Source organism: Cibotium barometz, chromosome 30 (genome assembly GCF_041138505.1).
Source record: "Cibotium barometz isolate CiBa-2024 chromosome 30, ASM4113850v1, whole genome shotgun sequence".
In the NCBI taxonomy this organism is placed as follows: Eukaryota; Viridiplantae; Streptophyta; class Polypodiopsida; order Cyatheales; family Cibotiaceae; genus Cibotium; species Cibotium barometz.
The window spans coordinates 53,516,814-53,535,398 of record NC_141075.1 but is presented as its reverse complement, the minus strand read 5'-3'; positions in this window follow the sequence as shown (position 1 = coordinate 53,535,398).

The window sequence follows — 18,585 nt, the reverse complement described above, 5'->3', positions numbered from 1 at the left end:
ATAAAAGAATTTCTCTTATGCATCTAAGTTATGCATAAAATCCATTTATGAGATAAAAATCACACTTTTAGTATAAAAAGAATATCTTTTATGCATACCTCTATACATGAAATCCAATATGATAAAAGTAACACTTTTACAATAAAATAATCAACTTTTATGCATACCTCTATGCACGAAATCCAAATATGATAAAAGTCACACTTTTATAATAAAATAATCAACTTTTATGCATACCTCTATGCATGAAATCCAAATATGATAAAAGTCACACTTTTATAATAAAATAATCAACTTTTATGCATACCTCTATGCATGAAATCCAAATATGATAAAAGTCACACTTTTATAATAAAATAATCAACTTTTATGAATACCTCTATGCATGAAATCCAAATATGATAAAAGTCACACTTTTATAATAAAATAATCAACTTTTATGCATACCTCTATGCATGAAATCCAAATATGATAAAAGTCACACTTTTATAATAAAATAATCAACTTTTATGCATACCTCTATGCATGAAATCCAATTATGATAAAAGTCACACTTTTATAATAAAATAATCAATTTTTATGCAAACCTCTATGCATGAAATCCAAATATGATAAAAGTCACACTTTTATAATAAAATAATCAACTTTTATGCATACCTTTATACATGAAATCCAAATATGAAAAAAGTCACACTTTTATAATAAAATAATCAACTTTTATGCTTACCTCTATGCATGAAATCCAATTATGATAAAAGTCACACTTTTATAATAAAATAATCAATTTTTATGCATACCTCTATGCATGAAATCCAAATATGATAAAAGTAACACTTTTATAATAAAATAATCAACTTTTATGCATACCTCTATGCATGAAATCCAAATATGATAAAAGAAACACTTTTATATTAAAATAATAATTCTTTTATGCATACCTCTATGCATGAAATCTAAATATGATAAAAGAAACACTTTTATATTAAAATAATAATTCTTTTATGCATACCTCTATGCATGAAATCCAAATATGATAAAAGTAACACGTTTACAATACAATAATCATCAATTATGCATAACATAAAAATTAATTTCTCCATGATTACAATTAAATTCTTTCAATTAATCTAGGATGATAATTCCTAGAATATGGTAGGAAGTTCTCTTTTCATGCTTTGAATAAAATTATTTTATGTGTAATTTTTATATAAATTTTGCCATAGCTCCGCTACTATGACTGATAAATCTCAATTTTTTTTGATGGGTAAAGCTTATCATTAAGGAAATGATTAGAATGATCTCTAATTGGATCATTAACCCAATAATGGGTTGAATCATCAATATCATGAAATACATAAACTAAAAGCATAGAAAAAAGCCATTAATTTGACCTCAAGCATAGATTAATCTTGGATTAAGGAAAAGCTTTATGAAAAGCTTCATTTGGATTGAGAATGGGTCATGAGTATGACCGTTTCTTGAGTGAGAGAGAGAAATTACATAAAAACCATTAGAATTAAGCATAAATGGAAATTTATGTAATTCTATCATTAATCAATTAACTTCAATAGCATTCATCAAATTTTGTAACTCTTCACTACCATTCATCAATTAACTTCAATAGCATTCAAAAACCATTCCAATTAAGCTTCTCAAGCTTGAGAGGGGTTGAGAAGAGAGAAACATTGAGAAATTATAGAAAATGATCAAAATTCACTAATTACCTTACAAATTGCTTGATTCTTTGTTCACGGTAGCGGCCCCCAACCAATCAATTGGTTAAGTATGTTGATGGAGCCACCAATGGGGATTGAAGAAAGAGGGAAGCTCCAATTTCTTCAATTTGGAGAGAATTTTAGAGAATAGTAGAAATTAGCATTATTTCAGCATAACTCTAGTATAGTAAAATTCTTCTATTTTTTTCAAAGGACTCATGTTCTATTTATAGGAGAGGAAAGCTCTAACCAAAGCTAACTGAATTCTAGAATTTTCCAAATTTAGTTTGGTTAAATTTGGACTAGATTTGGATGTAGTTTGGTTCCTTTTTTATTCGGTTTGGTTTCATTTTGATTTGGTTTGATTCAAGAGAGAGGAGAGATAAAAATATCACATTAATTTTGAGTTTAAAACTCATTCAAGCATGTGAAATATGCACCTCCTTTAATGGACTCCCCTTCCTTACATATGTGTCAAAATGGAATTATTATACCCAAAATATCTCATATTTTTAATATTACTCATAGTTTTTTACTAATAAACCTTGTACATTTTCAACTCTTCATCTTATGTGAGCATTTACTCATTTTTTGGGTATCTTCTTTTACAAATTGGATTTATCTCCTCCCTACACATGGATTGATGCTATTGGCCCAAAGGAACCTTAATTGGACCATAATCTAAATTTTTTGAAAATCTAGATCCTTAGGCTAAGGTCCTTTATACCCATTTCCAATTAATTCCAATTGCACATTGGAAAATTCTTTCTGAATTTCTGTTTCAGGGGAATTCATCTTAATAAGATGAGATATTTTTCTATCCAAAAATATTTAAAATCTGAATATTCTCTCTCTAGAATATTTTCTCTCTCTATGCCAAAAAACAGGCAGAGACAAGATCTCTTATATTTCTGAAGAGGGAATTGATTACAGGGGAGTCTGTTGGACATTTTGAGAGGCTGGGGAGGAATCTTACAAATTTCTTGGAGTCACTACGTGGTTTATGTGAGCACGATCCATCTTTTACAGAGGTCTGGCACGCTGTACGCGTACGCACTTCTTCACAAACGCGACCACCTCCCTCGTTGGCACATGTTGCTAGTCCGGAGAGACTGGCCAAAGGTGCAACGGGAAGGGAAGCGAGAGTTAGTCTGGAGAGACTAGCCGTGTCTTCTAGGTATAGTTTGGAGCAGGAGAGCTCTGACGTAGGCCCTTCATCACCTTTGACTGCCACGGATTCAAAGGGGAGTGATAAACTTCGTCGGGGGGAGAAATATGCTAATTACTCCATTGACGACGGGTACTTACTCTACAAGGGTAGAGTATGTGTACCAACTATTGGTGACTTTCGGGCCCAAATTCTTAAAGAAAGTCATGATAGTCCAAGTGCGGGTCGTCATCCTGGGATTCAGAAGACCTATGCACTAGTAAAAAGACAGTTTTATTGGCCTAGTTTGTTTAAGGACGTCCAGACTTATGTGCTGAAATGCAATAAGTGCCAGGTCAATAAACATGAACGTCTTAAGGTTGGAGGACTACTCCATCCGCTGGAGATTCCTCAAGGGAAATGGGAAAGCATTTCCATGGATTTCATTACCGGTTTACCCAAGACGAGTCGAGGGAATGACTCGGTGTGGGTGGTAGTGGACAGGTTAACTAAAATGGCAAAGTTTATTGCCACGAAGAAAACTGTTAAAACGCCAGAGTTAGCAAAACTCTTTATTGAACATCTCTACAAGATATATGGCCTGCCCGCAGATATAGTGTCGGATAGAGATAGAAAGTTCAACAGTCATTTTTGGAGGGAAGTGTTCAAAAAGTTGGATACTACTCTGAGTATGAGTACGGCAGATCATCCGGAGTCTGATGGTCAAACTGAAAGAGTTAACCAAATTCTAGAGTATATGTTGCGTTCTTATGTTAGTAAGAAGCAATCTAATTGGGAAGAGTACTTGCACTTATTGGAGTTTGCCTATAACAGCTCCAAACACTCAACGAGACTGGATTTACACCATTCATGTTAATGTATGGATTCCAGTCGAGATCTCCGATGGCTGTAGGCCTAGAAAAGGAGAAGATTCAATCTGTCAAGGATTTCCTTGAAGATATGAATGATGTGCTCAGAGCCGCACGTGAGAGCATTCGTAGCGCTCAGGATCGTGCTAAAACTTATGCGGATAAAGGACGTAGAAAGGTGACCTTTGCAGAAGGTGACTTTGTATTCCTCAAGGTTCCTGCGCAGTCAGAAACCATGAAAACGAGAAAGTGTGATAAACTTTCTCTGAGATATTGTGGTCCTTTTAAAATCCTTAAGAAGATTGGAGATGTAGCATATAAACTTGAGTTACCGGAGAGTTCTCAAGTCCATCCTGTCTTCCATGTCAGTAAACTGAAGAAATCAGTTCACGGGTTAGAGAACGCAGTTTCTCCAGAGATTTTGGTGGACTTGATAGAGCCACCAAAGATACCACATGAACCTGAAAAGATTCTACAGTATCGTGACAGACAAACCTGACATAAATTGTACCAGGAGGTACTTGTTAAATGGATAGATAGGGATGAGGAGGTAGCTACCTGGGAACGCCGTAGTGCAATTTCCAAAAGGTTTCCCCAGTTTGTTTTCGAGGATGAAAACTCTTCTTAAGGGGGGGTAATGTCACGTAGGCTGTAACGCCTGTGACCGACAGCAAACCGGATGGCCATGTCCGGGTTCAGTGGGAGAGGATGCCCATGCGGAGTCATGGGCAGCCAGGCTAGTGTGGACGGAAGGCCACACACTATATAGCCTGGGGGATGAGGGGCAATCCTCATTCTTCCTCTATGGGTGGCTGGGTGGTGAGCCAGAGGCCGTCCCCTCCTGTGTGGTAACGCCCGTACAGCGTTACAGGTATCTAACAAGTTAGATCCTCTTCATCAATAGAAGCAGAATACAGGTCTTATCTTGATGCAACTTCCAAATATTTATGGCTACAACAACAGATTCTTCACCATATAAAGTATACCCCGACTTCTTTAATAGTAATTTTCTCAAATTCTTAGAGTGCTATAGCACTACCACAAAATTTGGTGGTTTGAGACAAAACCAAGTATATTGACATAAATTTTCATTTTGTACGTGATTAGATTCCTATAGGTAGAGATTAGCTCCTTTATTGCTATACAAAAGATAATATTTTTGATCTTTTCAAAAAGTCTCTACCTTAACATACTCTTTATTATCTTTTACGATATTAGACCCTTCATATGGAGCTAAAGAGGAGGTGTTGGAAAGTAATCTCCATATGGCTCTATAGGTTAGCTACACAATATATATACTATATATTTTTTGCATATCATTTTCGGTCATAGAAGCCTATAAAAAGATGAAGTAGAGAGAGAGGAGGGTGAAAAGAAGAAAACACCAATATTTTGCTTATGTAGACCCCACCAGAGCATAATATTGCGCTATAACCTTCAAAAATGCAAGGCTGCATTTTTTACCTCTGAAAAATGCAAAAAACACCAAAGTTGCATTTTTGAGTTGGTGAACTCTCAATTGTCTTCCTCTGATACCATGTGAGAATGTGAAAGAGAGATGTGAAACATACTTGTGTAATTATTCACCAAAAAAGTGTATATTATACTATGGCTTACAGTGTGTGTGTATATATATATATATATATATATATATATATATGTATGTATGTATATGTACATGTATGTATGTATATGTATGTATGTATGTGTATGAATATGTATGTGTATGTATATGTATGTGTATGTATGCATATGTATGTATATATTTCTATACATATGTATATGTATATATATGTATATGTGTCTATAGATATGTATATGTATATGTATGTGCCTGTGTGTGTGTGTGTGTATATATATATATGCACATACATACATACATATGTATGCATGCATGTATGTATGTATCTATGTATGTATGTATTTATGTATGCATGCATATATATGTACGTATGTATGTATGTATGTATGTATGTATATGTGTCTATATATATGTATATGTATATGCATATGTATGCATATGTATGTATGTGTATGTATATGTATATGTATGCATATGTATGTGTATATGTATATGTATATATATGTATGTATATATATGTATATGTATATGTGTATGTTTGCATATGTATGTATGTATGTTTATGTATGCATATGTATGCATATGTATGTATATGTGTCTATATTTATGTATATGTATGTGGGTCTATATATATGTATGTGTGTCTATAGATATTTATATATATGTATATGTATATGTATATGTGTGTGTGTGTGTCTATATATATGTATGTATGTATGTATGTATGCATGCATATATACATACATACATATATACATGCATGCATATATACATACATACATATATACATGCATGCATGTATGTATATACGTATGTATGCATATATGTACGTATGTATGTATGTATATATGTCTGTATGTATGTGTATGTATGTATGTATGTGTATGTATGCATATGTAGGTATATGTGTCTATATATATGTATATGTGTCTATAAATACTTATATATATGTATATGTATATGTATATGTGTGTGTGATTACATATATATATATATATGTATATGTGTGTGTGATTACATATATATATATATATGCATGTATGTATGAATATATGTATGTATATTTTTATGTATGTATGTATGTACATATGTATGTATGTATGTATGTATGTACATATGTATGTATGTATTTATGTATGTACGTATGTATGTATGTATGTATGTTTGCATGCATGCATGTATGTATGTATGTATGCTTGCATATACATATGTATGTATGCTTGCATGCATGCATACGTATGTATGTATGTATGAATGCATGCATGCATGCATGCATGTATGTATGTATGTATACATATTTGAATTTCATGCATAGAAGTATGCATAAAAGATTATTTTTTTAATTATAAAAGTGTTACTTTTATCATAATTGATTTTCATGCATAGAAGAATGCATAAAAGATTATTATTTTTATTATAAAAGTGTGATTTTCATCATAAATGGTTTTATGCATAAATGGGTGCATAAAAGATATTTTTATATTAAAAGTGTGATTTTCATCATAAATGGTTTTTATACATAAATGGGTGCATAAAAGATATTTTTTAATTAAAAGAGTAATTTTCATCATAAATGATTTTTTATGATGATAAAAGTGTGACTTTCATCAGAATCGGATTTTATGCATAATTAGATGCATATAGAATCTTTATAATTATATAAGAGTTCTCCTTAATCTCCTATTTAATTTTTACAAAAATTGAAAAAATGAATAAGTAGATAATATGTGAGAAGAAATGCTACCGTTTCATATTCACTAAGATGGTAATGATAAAACTATTGAAGTCGGAGATCGAGAAAAATGATTATTTTATTCCTCTTAAGAAATCCATGTTCTAGAAATCTGTAAGCAAATATTCGTCGAACGAAATTTAGAATAAGAGAAATTGAAATAGTACCTTTCGAGAAAGATAGTTTAGGAAGAACCTTTCCAGACCCAAACTATGATTCTAACTATTGACCAAGACCTAATTTCTTCGTCAATGACGATGTGATCAGTTCAGGGAAAATGTACTCAAATCGCCCACCGAATCTGAAACTAAGATAAGACTTTTGATTTTGATCTGAGGGTCAAGTTAACAGAATTCGAGGGATTCTGTTTGGAATTCAGACCTGGATCTAGAAGTATTGAGATATGGATTTAAGATTATTCATGGTTTTCAAACAAAAATCAAAACTGTAAACTTGCATAAAAACCCTGTTTTCTTAAAAGACTGTCTTACGCCAGAATGCTGGAGGGAGCATTTGGCATTTATGTTTATCTAAGGAAAGTTCAGTTGCAACAGCTGGCGGGGAGTGTTCGAGGGACAGCTCACGCGGCAAAGCCTGCCGAGGTCTTGACCAGCCTCGGTATGGTTAAAATGGTGCCTTCCGGTACGATGGACGAGGGCCGACGAAGCGGTCCCTGAGTGAAGTGCCAAGACACCTAAGGAGGATCCTGGAGGGTTCTGACCACGTGATGCATTTGCTCGCGGTGCCGAGGACACCCATACGTATGTCGAGGAAGATATTGTATGACAGATCAATGTTATTGTAATCTATCACACTGGATCTCGTTGTTGACTCGCTGGTCTCAACGGAGAGTCCAGAGTGATACTGTTTTGTGAGAAACAAAGACTCAATAGAAATTTTGAAGTATGACATGTATAACCAGTAAATTGTTTGTCAATGGATTGTTTTTATTAAAGTTTTAAAGAGGAGTGTGTGCGTATCTGTTTTCTAAAGCTAAAGTTAAGAAAGGCATTTCAATTATGGGTGGGTGAGTACTTGTTTGGTTCCACCGATTCCCGTGGTAGGGTGGTGGCTAACCTATGGGCCCGGATGGGGTTAGGCTGGAATTATGGAGTTTTAATAATCAAATTGAAAAATCTTAGGATTACGCTAGGATACGAGTAGATAGTTAATTCCCTGATAAAATTCTCGATTGAGTGGATCAACGGCTGTGCCTAATCTTGATCAGGAAAAAAGCGTTGAAATTACTCAGATGATCAAATTATATCAGTGATAGCTTTCTTCTATCTGGTTTATTCAGGTGAAGGATAGTTTGGAATAGATCTTGTTAGAAAACTCGTTAAGAAAAATTCAAAAAGGTGGAATCGTCCCCGCCGCCCACGGAGCCGTGCCCTCACACCCCGGTGCCATGCCCCCCCGGGCCCCCGTCTCGCAGAGCCGTGCCCTCACACCCCGGTGCCGTGCCCCCCCGGCGGAGCCGTGGCCTCACCCCTAGCCGTGCCCTGCGGTGCCGTCCCCCTGGCCCCCGGCCCCCCCCATCACACCCCGGCCCCCCGCCGTCACAACCCCTGGCCCACCGCCCCGCCGGAGCCGTGCCCTCATGCCCCCCGCTCCCTTGCAGAGCCGTGCTTGAACCCCCCCGCGAGCCGTGTCCTCACGCCCCCCGGCCCCCACCAACGAGCCGTGCCCTCACACCCCGGCCCCCGTGCTGCCGCACCCGAACACCCCCCGATGGCCCCCGCGGTGCCGTGCCCGAATACCTCGGTGCCGCACCACCCAGCCCCCGTCGAGCCATGCCCTCACACCCCGGCCCCCGTGCTACCGCGCTCGAACACCCCTCGGCCCCCGCGGTGCCGTGCCCTCGTACCCCGGTGCCGTGCCCGAACCTCGGTGCCGCGCTCCCCGGCCCCCGCGGTGCCGTGCCCGAACACCCCCGATCGGTCCCCCCCGGTGCCGTGCCCGAACACCCCCGGAGCTGTGCCCCATGCCCCCTGCCCCCCGTGGAGCCGTGCCCGAACACCCCTTGTCCCGCCCCCTGGAGGCGTGCCCTCACGTCCCCGGCCCCCGCGGTGCTATGCCCAAACACCCCCCGGCCCCCCGCAAAGCCATGCCCAAACACCCCGGTGCCGTGCCCTCACGCCCCTCGGTCGGTCCCCGCGCAGCCGTGCCCGAACACCCCCCGTCCCCCCTGGAGCCGTGCCCTCACGCCCCCGACCCCCGCAGTGCCGTGCCCGAACACCCCCCCGTCCCCCCTGGAGCCGTGCCCTCACGCCCCCGACCCCCGCAGTGCCGTGCCCGAACACCCCCCGGCCCCCCGTAGAGCCATGCCCGAACACCCCGGTGCCGTGCCCTCGCGTAGCCGTGCCCGAACACCCCAGTGCCGTGCCCTCACGCCCGCACGGCCCCCGCGGAGCTGTGGCCTCACAACCCAGTGTCGTGCCCTCACGTCCGCACGGCCCCCGCAGAGGCGTGCCCGAACACCCCGGCGCCGTGCCCCCCGACCCCCCCGTCATGCGCCACGGTCGGCCCTCGCGAAGACGTGGCCTCACACCCTAGCCATGTCCCCCGGCCCCCACGGTGCCGTGCCCCCCGTAACCAGGCCCCCCCGTCACACCCCTGCCCCCTCCCTGAGCCATGCCCTCATGCCACCCGCCCCCCCGCAGAGCCGTGCCCGAAACCCCCCCCTCGGCAAGCCGTGTCCTCACGTCCCGCGGCCCCCGCGGAGCCGTGCCCGAAGCCCCGCCCGAAGACGTGCCCTCCCCCCCGGGTCCTCGCAGAGACGTGCCCTCCCCCCCGGTCCCCGCGGAGCCGTGGCCTCACACCCCGGTGCCGTGCCCCCCGCGCCGCGGAGCTGTGCCCCCCCGCCTGCGAAGCCTGCCCTCACACCCCGGTGCTGTGCCCCCTCGGGCCCCCGCCTGCGGAGCCATACCCTCACACCCCGGTGCCGTCCCCCCCCGTCGCGCGGAGCAGTGGCCTCACACCGCGGTGCCATGCCCCCCCCGGGCCCCCCTGTGGATCCGTGCCCACCGGCCCCCCGCGGAGTCGTGGCCTCACACCCCTAGCCCTTGTTGAGATATCGAGCTCGTCTAGTGAGGCGGTGGCCACTGATGACCCGCCTGGGGGATAGGCCCCACACTTACACCACTCGCATGGTTGGTGAGATCTTGGGTGATATGCGGCCAGTAGGATGACAGGCTGTGTGAGACAGCCATTCTAGAGACTGGCATAGTTATAGCGCCAGCTCATTTAGTCGGGTTCACACTATAGAGAACCCGTGTATGTATTTGGTTGAGTACCTTTCATATTATGAGTACTCTTATTCTTGTATATGGTGTGTTGAGTGTTGAGTAGAGAAGAAGAAGATTTTCAGCCTCTCACCTTGTGTGTTCTCTATTAGGGTTTTGTGAGTGTGTGTGTGTGCTTGCAAGAGCTCAAGCTCTCTTCCCCCCTGCATCTTTTCATCATGGTATCAGAGCCTGGTTCATGCTAAGGGCTGAGCTGCAAGCAAGAGAACCACAGGAAGCGGTACGAGGGTAAGAGCTTCAACTACTCTTCCCTATTGTGTTGGTGACTACACCCTTGTCGGGAGCTCTACGGGAGGCACCGGCAAACGGTCTCTGATTGAGGAGCTTTCTTCACGGGAGTAAAGCTGTAGGGCAACTATATAGTCCTTCGGACTGAATTTCTCGGGCCGAAAACGTGTTTCGAGCGCGTCTGGACCTCCGTTTTTCAGAAAGCAGGCGATTTCGAGCACTGCGGGTAAGTCATCGATTCTCTGCAGAACTCTGTTTTAAGAACTGCAGGAAGACAGATTGACTGTGCAGACACTGTGGGTGCTGCAAAGAGGTCTACAGTTGCCATTGGGTGTATGTATGCACATTGAAGTCACTGTTGGTGACATTTGAGAGTACTACCGCTGTGCAGAAAATACAGCAGTTTGTGCAGAAAAACCAGAGTCACTACAAGGGATTGGGCTCATACCCGCGCTCTTAGCCGCTAAAAATGACTTGTGAAAAAAAGTAGCGGGCCCGTGTATCAGCGCGTGTATAATCGCGACCAGAGACATGCGTGTAAAAACGCGTGTAAAGTACCTCTCAGACGCGCGTATACACGGGTGTGTAGTCGCGTTTTTTTTCGCAGACGCGTTAATACACGCAAGTATACACGCTTCTTATTCTATTAGACGCAGTTATACACGGGTGTATAGCCGCATCCTGTTCAGTTCCAATGTCCCAGACACGTTTTTACTTGCGTCTATACACGCGTTTCTTTTATTTAGATGCCCTTATACACGCGTTATTGCCAGTTTATACGCGTTTATACACGCGTAATTTGCAGTGTATCCGCGCAGATACACGCAATTTTTAGCAGTTTTGATGCGTTTATACACGCGAACAGAGAGCAAAAAAAAAATCCAGAGAGTGCTATTTGGTGCCTGAATACTGTTCCAGCATTCCAGCACCCAATAGCACTCTCTGGTTTAGGGTTTTTGGTGCATTAGACCATCCCATTAGACCATCCACGAAGAACATATGCACGAGGGAGATTAAGACAAGAACGACATGAATGCATACATTGTCATTACACGATTCAAGACAGCCATGAATGTAATAGTATCGATCAATCAATTCAATATTACTATCAAAATTTCATACATGTATACAAGGGAGTCCATATCTCGAAGTAGCCCATGGCTTGAGTTTACAAAAAAATATATACAATCACATCCTAAATATGGAATGTGATACTACAAATCTGAGTACTACTCAGACCCAGATGATGACTCGGTGCTCCCCTCATGCTCAGATGAGCTCGCATCGGTCGGAATGTCCGAGGAGTAGTACTCACGTCCACCCTCTGCAGCGGCGGCCGGTGGATCATCAGCAGCTTGTGCCTGTTCAAGTAATATATAGTATATAAGTATATATATATATATATATGCAATTCAATAAACCAAAACCATTCGTTACGAATTTTCAAGTACCTGTCGACCGTATGGTCTCATGGCCAACTCAAACTGCGCGTCCGTAATACGTCCCTCGGCTCTGAAGATGGCCCACGTGTCACGTCTGCTATGCCAGTGAGCATACGCAGTATCGTGGGTTGTGGGCTTCCTCCCCGTAACCCGTCGCTGTATCATAATCAACACAATTTGTAAGATTAAAACAATTCATAGAATCAATGAATTAAGTAAACAATCAAATAAAGTGACAGGATACTTACGAACTCTGCCTCCCATGACTCGACGCCGCCAGATCCGAAATGCGAAGATCCAACGGTCTCCATCTGGATCCGTCGTGCCTCCACATGCTGCCTGCTCTTCACGCCACCCTCTGCTCGTTTCTTTGCCTCCTTCCACTCGCGTTTGTGCGCAGTGGCAGGTTTCTCGGCAGGATAGCCACCCGCAGCTACATTTAGCCGGTCATCGTACGCGAGTTTTTTAAGGTGAGATCTTTTATTACTTAAGATCTCCCTTATTCGCGTCCTTCCCCATACATCCGAGAATGTAGCATGTGGGGGATTGGGGTACCGACTGTGTACAGCCTCTATCACCTCCCCAACTAATCGGCTATTTTGATCTTTAAATTTAATAAAACAATTTCTATATGAGTTTGATACTACCCCACGCATGTACTCCATTACCTCCCTCCCCCTCGCATCCATCACTATCCCGCCCCTATCCGTCACATCATAGCAAACCACTCTCTCCATCTCTCTCATCTCCTCCTCTTCCGAACTGTCTCCTCTAACTCTTCTCCCTCTATCTCCTCTCTCATCCCGTGCCCTACTACCTCCCCCACCTCCCCCACCTCCCCCACCAAAGCACCCGCCGCATCCTCCACTCCCACTCTTCCTACTGCTGCGGGTGGAGTCACGACTGGGGGATTGTCTACGTGACGGTGGCTGTGAGCCCTGACGTGACGGTGGCTCTGAGGGAGCACGTGATGGTGGCTGTGAGGGTGTACGTGAGTGTGTCTGGGACGAGGTATGTCTCCTCGGTGGATGTGGAAGAGGAGAAGCTGCATGCCGTCTCGTCGGACTCGGAGGAATAGACGGCACTGGAGTGCCCTGGATACTCGCGGTAGGGGTATAGACACCAGGCAGGGAAGGAGGGGGATGGGCATACATATACTCTGTAAGCTCAACCGGACCAGGTTGGCGCCCAAAGTGATTCATCATCTCCATCAACCAATTGCTATACGCAAATGGATCGGATGAAGAACCTGGAATATCCATAAAGAACCTGCAACAAACATCATCATGTACATCATGGGCTGTCTCTTGACTCACACATTGTCATTACACAAGTCAAATGCCTGCAAACCATGAAATCTGAAACGCCGCAGTTTTCTGTCTGCAGAAACACGTGTATATACCCGTCAAAAAACGCGTGTATATACCCGGCAAAAAACGCGTGTATATGCGCGTGGAAAAACTCTGCAGACAGCTTACACGCGCTTCTACACGCGTTCGTACACGCGACCTGCGAAAAAAATTTCTCGAAAAGACCGACCCCCCGACAAAAACAGAATGTCCTTATAAAAGGACCAGCCATTGTCGCCCCTGTCAGGATGCAGCAACCCAATCGTGTGCAAAAAGACAAACCCAAAGAGCAAAGAGCAAAGTAAACAAATCTGACAAAAGAGACAAGGCACAGGACAAAGTGACTCACCTCTGAAAAAGTGAGTCCTCTCTGCTCCTTCTCTGCTCCTTCCTTCTCCCGTGTGTGTGCTCCTTTCTCTGCTCCCTCCTTGCTGTTGGAAGAGGCGAAAACAGGCGAAAACGCATGCACTGTTGATTTCTAAGTTCAAAATCTATATTTGGGGAAGGCGGGCTATTTTTAGTTTAAATATGCCGCCGCGTTTATGGGCGCGTTTATGTTCGCGTTTATCAACGCAGGTATATTCGCGTGTACATGATTTTAGCTGCGTTTATACACGCGTTTTGCAGAAATTAGCCGCGTGAATACACGCGTTTTTTAGGAAGTAGCCGCGTTTATACACGCAAGTTTTAGGAGATAGCCGCGTGAATACACGCGTTTTTGTGCTTTCATTAAAAATATATAATGAGTTTGTGTTTTCTCGTTTGTACACAGGATGTCATCAACCTCTTCAAGTAGTTCTGGGGAAGATGAGACAATGCGTCATCGTAATCGCGATGTGTGGTTGGGACAACGGATCAAATGTATGTGTAATCGATGTCAAGGATGCATTGTACGAGCACGTCGAATTACCTTGAATCACATCTCCATGTATGGAGAATGGAATCAAACAGGTTTAGAGGTGAGTAGATGTAAATTGATGGTATTCAAATGACTCATGGTATCCAAATTAAATTAATAGAGTTGTAACATATAATTTGATAAATTGAAGCAGGATGCAATACCACACCCTAACATGGTACCCTACGCGCGACGAGAGCACGTAAAGCGTCGACGAGATGATGCTGGAGCTTCGGAATCTAATGTCAGAGATGAGTGGGAAAGGGACGACAATAGCCCTACACCCCACGAAGTTGTGGAAGAGGAGGTGCTTGATGATATGGTGCGGAATCTTTTTAAGGATGATCCCAAAGGTATGGACGACGATGATATGGAACAAGAGCATCTTTATAAAGCTTCATCGACACCGGTGTTTGAAGGGTGCACGTTCTCAGTTTTACGTGCTTCCCTTGAACTACTTAATATACAAACAGTTTATGGATGGAGCAATGCAAGTCTTGACGCATTGTTGAAGTAAGCATTCTAACTTATAAATTTGAATTAGTGGTTTAAGGTTTAGGATTTAAGACTAATTATAATTGATGATATTGGATGCAGGCTATTGTCAAACATGCTTCCAAAGGAAAATAGACTGCCCACCTCAAGAGACATAGCGAGGCGCTATGTGACATCTCTTGGAGGATTGGATTATGATAAAATACATGCATGCGTCAATGATTGCATTCTCTTTCGTCGGACGCATAAGGAGGCTCTGACATGTCCCACTTGTGGTGAAGCAAGGTACAGAACAGATATGAAGAGTTTTGATGTACCTCGTAAAGTCTTGCGACACTTTCCTATAATTCCTCGCATCAAACACATGTTCAAGTGCAAATCCATAGCAGAGCTCATGTCATGGCATTCCTCACATCGATCGGATGATGGCATGTGGAGAATTCCCGCAGAAGATGAGTGGCCCAACTTTAAAACAGAGCCCAGAAACTTGAGACTTGGCCTGGGTATGGATGGAGTGAATCCATTTGGTTTCAAAAGCACCGCGTACCGCGTGTGGCCAGTTGTGCTGGTGAATTATAACCTTCCACCATCAATGGCGATCAAGAAGGGACATCTTATGTTATCCCTTCTAATTCCAGGGAAACATAAAGTCAAGCATATGGATGTTTATCTTGAACCACTGATTGATGAGTTGGAGGAACTATGGAGAGGTGTTGCGGTGGTGGACATTAGTAGGCCTCCCTCCTCTCGACACTTCGACTTAAAAGCAGTGTTGATGTGGACAATGCATGACTTTCCAGGATACAGCGATTGTTCTGGTAAGAATTCTAATTACCTCCCTACTCTATTACTATTGGCTATATATATTAATTAGACGGTTTGACTTTATTATTCTAACTTTTATTTATATTTTAACAGGTTTGAAAACATCGGGTAAACATGCATGTCCTGTTTGTGGCCCTTCGTTAGTACATGAGTATGCTGATGGTTTGTGTAAGACTATATTCGATAATCATCATCGATTTCTCCCCTCAGATCATCCTAAATATGTTGCTAGTAAGAGTAACATTCCTCCACAAACACTTCGTGCAAAAGACTGGAAGCATATTTGGGAGTCTACAACTATTCTTCCTCCAGATGGCATGAACAGGTATAGTGATGTTTTTTCAATCTTGTTTTGTGTAGTCTCTAATTGGATTAAAGGTCACATAGAGCAATCCCTTGTGCAGGTACTCCATTTTTTTCCGGCTGCCATATTGGACCCATCTTAAGATCAACCATCTTCTTGATCCCATGCACATCTTCAAGAATGTGGGATCTGGTATTTGGGAACATATTACTGGTAAACGAGACAATGTTAGCGTACGTGAGGACTTGCGGGTCGCAGGACGTATGTGTCAAGCTTGGCCACGAGAGGTGGGTGGGCACGTTCGTCTTCCGCCTGCACCATGGATTATATCAAAGAAAGAGGAGAAGCAGGTAAAGCAGGCCATCACCACTTTGCGTACTCCCACTGGATGCATGAGATCATTGAAGGGAGCCTTTACAACCACTAAGAAAAGAGGCGTTGAGCAACTATATGGGTTGAAGTCCCACGATTGGCACAAGATGCTTCAAGTAAGTGTTTTTCAAGTCTTGTACGTACGTTGAAATTAAATTTTGTAATGCCATAAACCATAAATGTGCTCTTATGTGCGCAGTTCATACTACCTACTAGCATCGACCATTGTGCGAATAAGAGTTTGAAAAAATGTATTTATAAGATGGGCGAGCTTGTGAGGTATGTAAAACCCATGCTCAGATCACCCTTCATTATACCTTGCAAAATGAACGTGCATGAGGTATAACGTACTATTTATTTATTTTTCAGATATGTTAGTTCCAAAGCAATTGATCCAGCCACGTTGGATGATGCGCGTGTTATGGCAGTGGAGGTGGTTTGTTTGGTAGAGGAGACTTTTCCGCGAACCATTCTCACAAGTCAACTACATCTCATTGTGCATTTAGTGGACGAAATTGCTTTATGTGGTACTGTGCATGCACGTTGGATGTTCTTCCTAGAGCGCTTCATGAAGACCTTAAAAGACTTTGTGAGGCAAAGTGCAAGGCCTGAAGGAAGCATGGCCGAGGGTTGGTTGATACAAGAGTCTCTTGTATATATTTCAGAATTTCTTGGTCAGGTGGACAGCTCTTTGCCACGACTATGGAGCAATGAAGAGGACTTGAGGATGACCTCTATTGTGCCTCAAGGAAAAGGACAGAGTAAAGTAATTGACAGAACATTGATTGATGATCTCAATTTCACTTGTATCCTTAATAGTGATGTGATGAGCAGATGGGTTACAAGATATGAGGATGCAAAGACAAAAAGGCAAGCAGAAAGAGCTCTCTTTCGGAGGCAACATGGCTCTCGGAAGGCGTACCCTAAGCATCTAGCAACACTTCCGAATGATATCCATGTTGATTGGTTGCATGAGGAAATGGAGAGAGCAGAGAGTGACGAGGGGCTGCATATCACGACGGAAGAATGGGAGTATGCACGAGGATGCATGTCAAAGGTACATAGAACTAATGTTTTGCATTAGTTGTAAGTGATTTTCTTTTAATATTTATTCACATTGCTTACACAAATATTGCTTCTATTTTGGTCCAGTGCACTATGTTCAATGCTATATGGTGTGAAGGCAAGCATTTTCGAACACAAAGAATTGATGAAAAGAGAAATACACAAGATTGCGGTGTCATTAGTAGCTTTGAGGGAGCTAATGGAAAAATGGATGATTATTGTGGCATAATCCAAGACATATTTAGGCTTGACTTTCGTCGCTTCTTTGTGTATGTTTTGGATGTCAAATGGCAAATGAACGTGGTGGAAAAAGGGCCTGATGCAACGATAAAACGCCATGCAAGTGGATATGTAACTATTGACTCTACAAAGTTCTGGCAAACAAAGAAAGATAGGCTCGTATTGCCACAACAATGTGAGCAGGTATGCATTTTTTTACTAATGTGTTTCATGTACATATATATCTAAGCTCGCGTACCCCTTGACTTTTGATATGCTAATTAATTACTGTACTGTGTGTATTTGAGTAGGTTATCTATCTACCAATGGTGCATGACATCAAATGGTGGTACGTCATCCCTATTGCACCACGTTCCAAAGTGATGTATAATACATTCACTGATATGGAGCATATGGAGGATGTAACAAGCCGCAATGAAGATGACGTCGAACATGCCATTGAAGATGTTGTGATCGATGATCAAGAAATAAGAGATGATCGTGATAATGAGGATGAGCATGCCATTTCTCATGATCATGAGAATGACCCTACCATTGAGGATGATGGTGATGATGATGAGGATGATCAGGACATCGATACCATTATCAATGGAGTACAGAATATCGATAGTGGAATAAATTTAATCGTAGCCTTACCAATTGATCAAATGGATATTGATGTTGATCGTTTGACAAGGATGGATCTTATTGAAGATGAGATCGAACCCTAACCAATCCGTCACTGTATGTTCTAAATTGATGACATTTCTATCATCTCATATGCATGATTTATTTTTGAATATATTTCATTGTTGTAAATGCATGTAGTGGGATTGTGTAATGATGTATACTGTAATGTACTATGAGATGGTTTAAGAAAAATAGTTTTTAATTTTTTCAGTTTTTAATTTAGTTTTTTTTCAGTTTTTCTCTGCCATGCGTGTATTAATCCGTGTACAGTGGCGTGTATTTTTCCGTGTATAATAGCGAGTATTACCCCGTGAATATTATCGTGTATTTATGCGTGTATTACTGCGT